The 6,803-nt window shown below is 47.7% G+C and overlaps 1 long non-coding RNA gene across 1 annotated transcript; it reads left to right on the top strand.

Moving 5' to 3' along the window:
* The first annotated feature begins 4,296 nt into the window (after positions 1–4,296).
* LOC132538286 (uncharacterized) lies at positions 4,297–6,065 on the top strand. The gene is made up of 3 exons (XR_009549686.1): positions 4,297–4,967; positions 5,395–5,515; positions 5,982–6,065. It is a non-coding gene; the product is annotated as an uncharacterized LOC132538286 (long non-coding RNA).
* The last annotated feature ends 738 nt before the right edge of the window (positions 6,066–6,803 follow it).

The raw sequence follows: 6,803 nt of genomic DNA, 5'->3' as shown, positions 1-6,803 counted from the left end.
TCCCCAGGGCGGACCACCAAGGTGAAATTGAGAGAAAATGACCCACTTAGTGACACAGCTGCCCAGGCCTGGGTTCCTAGGCTGGACTGCAGACAAACATCACTAGTGCACCACCCCACACCCACACCCAGAATCTCCACCAGTGACTGGGGTGGGCCCATGTCTAGCTGACTATGTAGGCAGTGGACATGGGGAGAAAAGAGGAAAAAGACCTGTTCCCAGCATGCTGCCAGTCTCCAAACTGGAACAAATAAATAAATAAAAAGAGATGCGGAAAGATTTGCACCAGGGAACAGTTGCCTGCAATTGTTACCAAACTTTAGAAAGCTAAGAAACAACAAAGAAATAAAAGCAGTAGATAATTAAGTACATAATTGTACACACCACTTGTTAATTAAGCTTTTATTCCTAGAACCTGACAAAATCTGCTTATAAGGTGATAGCATGAGGGAACATGGCATATGGCAAGCCATCTGCAATGCCGATGCTTTGTGGATGAAACTTCCCTGCCCCACAAAACAAAGAATGAGATGTTAAATGCATTTTTCTGGAGCAGAGCGATTTATCTTCATTCTGTGCAGAAAATGAGTTGATGGGACCAAGTAAGGATGAAGGAGGGGCCAGGCAGTGCTGCTGGCAAGGCTGTGGTCCTGGTTTAAGCTGCAGACCGCTGCTGGTGGGTGGCCTTGCCAGGAACATTGTGGAGTCCCTTTGCTGTTCCTCTGTCCTTAATGGCACAAAAGGCACATTAAAGTGGCAGAGTCAAGGGCTGTGAGGAACTCCTCTTTGAAACAATCCCTTCAGGTTGTGTGCGGAGCTGAAAACCTAAAGTCTTAAGAGAGGCAAACCAATGGGGGTGTTGCCAGCTCCCTTTTTTCTCAACTATCAACTCCCTGCTGACTTGTTAACTAGTTTTCAACCACGATAATGTAAGACCTTTTCAGGATGACAAAAAATTATTAAAAGATGTGAGTACCTATGAATGGAATTAATATTAATAACTACTTGAGCCCTATTACTGAACAACTTTGTTTTTACTTAAGCCCTGAGCTGCATCCTGGGTGATGCAGAGTAGCCAACCCAGAGCAATGGGCTCAATTTGGGTCTTTATTGGTTGGTGCTGCTGGTGGTAGGGGTTGCAGGAAGGGGTTGAGACCAAAGGCTGGGGAGGGTGGCGGAGGTCTACAGGACCAGAGTAAAAGGGGCTCCTTCAAGTCTAAGGGCCTTCCAGATTCTGTTGCTCATATGGTGAGAATCTGCTTCAAGAGCCCATACAGAAACTAGCAGCTGAAAGAAGTGGGGCCCCACTTTGGAGATGGATCTCTTAGGATCAAAAGGGACTGGCCTTTGACCCAGTGTATGACCATGACCCATCCTTCTGCTCAGGGCAAACCCTTTATACATGAACACACACACACACACACACACACACACACACACACACACACACACACACACCAAGGGGCTGACTAGATAGCATTAGAGCTGTGACTCAGAATGATCAGCCTGACCCTCTGTTACCTTTGGGTGCCTGAAGCAACATTTTTGGAGACTTCTAGAGTGGGCCCCAAGCCATCTTCTCAATTGCCTGAGTTTGTTCATGAACTCAGGCCCTTTCTTTCTTTCTTTCTTTCCTTCCTTCCTTCCTTCCTTCCTTCCTTCCTTCCTTCCTCCCTCCTTCCCTCCCTTCCTTCCTTCCTTCCTTCCTTTCTTCCTTCTTTCCTTCTCTTTTTCTTTCTTTTTTTAATTTATAAAAAGGAAACATTGACAAAACCATAGGATAAGAGGGGTAAAACTCCACACAATTCCCACCACCAGAACTCCGAATCTCATCCCCTCCCCTGATAGCTTTCCTATTCTTTATCCCTCTGGGAGTATGGACCCAAGGTCGTTGTGGGATGCAGAAGGTGGAAGGTCTGGCTTCTGTAATTGCTTCCTCACTGAACATGGGCATTGACAGGTCGATTCATACTCCCAGCCTGTCTTGTTCTTTCCCTAGTAGGGTGGGGCTCTGGGGAAGCAGAGCTCCAGGACACATTGGTGGGGTTGTCTGTCCATGGAAGTCTGGTCAGCATCATGCTAGCATCTGGAATCTGGTGGCTGAAAAGGGAGTTAACATACAAAGCCAAACAAATTGTTGACCAGTCATGGACCTAAAGGATGGAATAGTGCAGATGAAGAGTTGGGGGGGTCCTCCATTTTGTAGATAGCTAGTAGGCATATTTTAGTTATATTCCAAAGGGCCTGTGGCTATACCAATTGTTTTTTTTTTTCCCCTGAGCCTGAAATCTGATATGCAGGTGGATCTAAGCTATTGTTTGGGGAGATGATAGCATGGCTGGAAAAGAAACAGAAAGCTGGATCAGGGAAGAGAGTAGTTCCTAAATATGGAAAAGGGGTATAAATATTGTTGACTGTAAAACCCATCAATTTGATTTGGTCTGAGGCCCATATTCAGCTTAGAGGAATGTGACCTCTGCATCCCTCTAAATCTGAGCTCACATTCTGTGGTCATGAGTAGGAACATTCCAGGCTGCCCCAATATCAACCCATCTTCCTCAGGTGTACCATAGAGTATGTTGTCCAGCCTCCCTTTGGCGGATGGAAGATTCTCTACAGTTGTTGATCCATGTTGAGGGCAAGGTTCTATGCAGGCCCACAAAGGGGTTTGTTCTGTTGTTCCGCTTTCTCTTTTTAATTATCTTTATTTATTGGACAGAGACAGCCAGAAATTGAGAGGGAAGGAAGAAAAAGAGTGGGAGAGAGGGAAAGAGACCCCTGAAGCACTACTTCACCACTTATAAAAGCTTTCCCTCTGCAGGTGGGGACAAGGGCTTGAACCCAGGTCCTTGTGCATTGTAGCATGTGCACTCAACCAGGTACACCACCACTGGACCCTCAGGTTCTTTCTTATGGCTATAGCTTGTGGGTCTTAATACAGAACATACCTGTTCTTTCAAAAAAAAGTTGACTGGCTTCCTGGAAACATGATTTCTGGGGTTGAGGATTGACCCCCATTCATTGCCCTCTCTGCCTAGGCTCACAGAAACCCTTGTGGCCACCTGCTTCCCCCCTCCTTGACCTGAATGGGCCATTCAGAGTACATCACTACCCCAGGAATAGGGGCCTGCATTGTTCTCATGCTCATCTTTGCCCCTGTGAGTGGGATCACATAGTACAAAGTATGGTGACCTGTGCATGGGGATGTCCCCACACCCCATATAGTCCACTACTTCAGAACTGTCCTCTTTACTGACCAAGGCCAGAACCCAGCTATTCTCTTCAGAATTCCAAGGTGAATGGGGTCCCTTCTAACTGACAAGGGACATTCATTGAACTTAGTGACAAATGACTTTTTCACTCCACATGTGCTCTGAGAAAATCCCCTGTTGGGCCCATAGCCCATAGCACATGGATGCCCCTCTCACTCTCAGGCTCCCATTGCCTTGAGCTGAATGCTGGCTCCCTGGTCCTCTCCTGGAACTGCGGGACATCTCCTGTGTTAATTCTTCTACACAGGCACCCTGGGGAGGTAGGGTTGCACTGAATGTGAGTATCTGTCTGAGCCTTTCCAATGGACAGGCCCCTTGGTCAGAGAGCATCCCACTGCATCCTCCTGCCCTCTCAACAAGCTGGAGAGAGGGTAGGGGATAGCCAAGTCATAGGAGACTGGCCAGACCCTGCCTCACACATCCACCAATCCCTCCCTTCCTTTGAAGAGTGGATGACAGTGCTCAGCCCAGAAAGGGCTGAGTAGACTCTCTTCACATCCAACACTTTGTCTCCATGGATTCATTACATACTGCATGTCACCAGCAAAGGAAACTGGGGCCTGGTGGCCCCCACAGTCATCATAGTAACAGATTCTTAGTAGGATGTCATCACCAAGACAATGTCATCTACTTCCCCCTCACTTTATAGTTAAGGAGAGTCAGGAAGAGCAGTGGGGCTACGGGGGAGTATCCTGCCTTGGGACCCCGGGCAAGAATGCAGTGCAGGGCCTGGTACAATGAAGAAACAGAGGAGCCTGGGGCTTTAGTAAAGAACTCACAGGGACAGCAAAACCTGCTTCTGGTTACCACTGGAAGGTGGCTTACCAGGACAGAACAAAGGGGTCTTCAGGAATTAAAGAATGGCTGCTGTGTTTTTAAGAATAACCCTTTTTCATAAGCCTGAGGTCAGAACAACCTTGGACATACTTTTCCTCACCAGCTGGAATGTTTTGGGAGAAAAAGGCAGAGTCAGGGTTTGGAGTGGGTAGAGGGTGGGCAATGAGGCCATGAAGAAGAAGCAGAGGAAAGCTCAGAGTCAGGCCTAGGCCTGAGACAAGGGTCTCGGCCCTTAACATTCACTGAGGTTGGGCATCTGAAGGCCCAATGGCCTTAGCTAGGCTTTGGGGTGGGTACGTTAATTTGCCAGTGTGGTGCTTATTGTGGGGATCTGCTCAGCTATAGGGAGACTCAGATCAGCACAGCTCCTGAGCCAAAAACCCTTGCCATAGTCACAGGGAGATCCTCACTCCAGGCTTGGGAGCACCTCTTCTTCCACCTCACTGATGCCGAAAAGGGCTGCCTGACAGAGTGTGGTGGACAGAATACCCACTGTGCCCCCATTCTGTACATAGTATCACCCCCAAGGACCTCTCTCTGAGTGACTGCAGTGGGCCCAAGGGCCTCTGAGAAGCTCAGAGAGCCTATGGAGGCCCAATGGAGCAGTCACCAGAAATAGTTGGTACTCATACCCACACCCAATGCCACAGAGGCAGCTGGGTGCAGTCTGCAGAGGGCCCTTTCCCAGGAGGATCCAGGCTTTCTCCTTGGGCAAGCCCTCACACTGGCAGAAGGGCATGGAGCCATTCTCTCTGTGGAGCACCTGCTAGCTTCTCTAGACCACCCACCAGAGGTTCAGCCACATTCGCCTCAGGCTCTTCTTCCTGGGCTGCCTGCCACCAAGCCAGACTGGCTGAGGTGAGGAACTATGTCCCCAGTTATACCCCTTCACTGCCCCATAGCTTCTTTATGCCCAGCCAATAGGTACAAGGGATTTTACTCTGAGAACCTTAACTGAGCATCCCCAACCCTATTAGCCTATTCCAGCTTCCTCCCATTCCACCTCTGGGGTTGCAACTCTCTCAAGCCTGTTCCAGGGGGGGAAAAAGTCTGCCTCCAGCCTTCCTATGGCCCCAGAGCCTCGACAAAGTCCCCTGATCAGTGTTGGTCAAAGTGCTGTACCCCTCCCCCTAGTTCTCTATCACTCCCATTGTGTCCACTTCTGTCCCCTCCATGCTTCTCTTTCCCCTGTAGGGATAGCAACTTATACTATGCCCTTCCCCACCTTCACAGGGTAAGGCTTTCATGTCACCAGGAATTCTTGATTGGGATCTCTCTCCTGCAGGTACTCCTCATTGCTGCTCCTGGTGGGAAGTCCAGGAAGATCGGAAGAAGGGAAAAGAACTGGGCTGGGGACACAGGTGAAACTCAAGTTATACAGCCACCGTATTCAGGTAAAGTCAGAGGTCAGTAACATTCTCCAGTACAGCAAAGGCATTCCTCCAGCCCCTGGAAGTCAGAGATTAATAGCCAATGGGACGTAAGCTTATCTCTGAAGATCTTGCTCAGGAATTATGTGAATTATTGTCCTGGGTAGTGTAGTCACACAGATAGCTCTACAGTGCAAATACTTGTGTTCTGTCTTTGTTAGAAGTAACACAGCTTGAAAGGCTTTCAAACTCCCTTCTTTGCTCTTCATGAACCAAAGTGAAAATAATTTTATGCCCTTGGCAGAATCCTTCAGAGGAAAGTCCCAAAAGGGGCACAGAAAATCATCCCATGTATCTCCCTAGTAGACCCCAGCTTATCCCTCAGTCATCTTACACAAAGGGGAAATAATCTTGTGTTCAAAGCTCTCCACAGCTGAGACTCATTTATTCCTACTTTTCCCTCCCCCAGACTGACACTGTTTTGTCTTCTTACCTGCCCTAGGTTAGGAGGACAGGTTCCATCTATGCATTCACCTATCCATTCATGCATCTATCTATCCATTTGTTTTGCCCATCTCACAGTGTAGAACTGGTAAGTGTTTAGTTTTCAGCAGATAAGCACTAAGGTGGAATGGATCTAGAAGGTCCTGGGATTTTTTTTTTTGAGAGTTCCAAAAGTGGAAATGATGTCCTTATAACAATTCTTCATGGGTTCCACATCTTAAAACATTTGTATAAATGAAATCACAAAGGCAATAAGTTTGGTGTCTGCTTTTCAATGCATAGTCTCTGGAAATGAGTGGAGTTGTGTTCACGGAGTAGTAACTGCTATACATCGCTTCCCTGGTCAAGTAGTTAAAGTAATGAAAATGCACCAAATTACATCTGGGACTTCTGATGAAATTCACTTAACCACAGCTGGTGCAGGTGCACATAGTCAGTGAATGGAAAAGGGGTGATGGAAAGATTCTCAGGACTTAAGAAGCCATTCTTAGTGGCAGTCAGTGCCATCTTGGTAGCTATGCAGTGAAGCACATTGTCAGTGATAGGAAGGCAGGGAATTTCTGGGCACTTAACCTGTAAACTCAGAGGCATCAGAATATTGAACTGCCTACAAGGACTCATGTCGGAGGCAGCAGGTCCTTGAAAGGCAAGACTCCTGGGTCTGTGAGCAGAAGGCTGGCAAAGTAGGCCTTCTGCGAGCCCCTGACCTTTCTCTTAGAATGATTAGAGAAAGCTGAGAAAATGATAAAGACTTTGCAGACTTTCTGGGAAAACGATAATTGTCTAACTACATGAACTTTTGCCTCAACTGTATCTTGCT

The sequence above is a fragment of the Erinaceus europaeus genome, chromosome 4 (genome assembly GCF_950295315.1).
Source record: "Erinaceus europaeus chromosome 4, mEriEur2.1, whole genome shotgun sequence".
In the NCBI taxonomy this organism is placed as follows: Eukaryota; Metazoa; Chordata; class Mammalia; order Eulipotyphla; family Erinaceidae; genus Erinaceus; species Erinaceus europaeus.
Note: the sequence above shows the minus strand (reverse complement) of the source record. Positions and strands in the feature narration are given on the sequence as shown.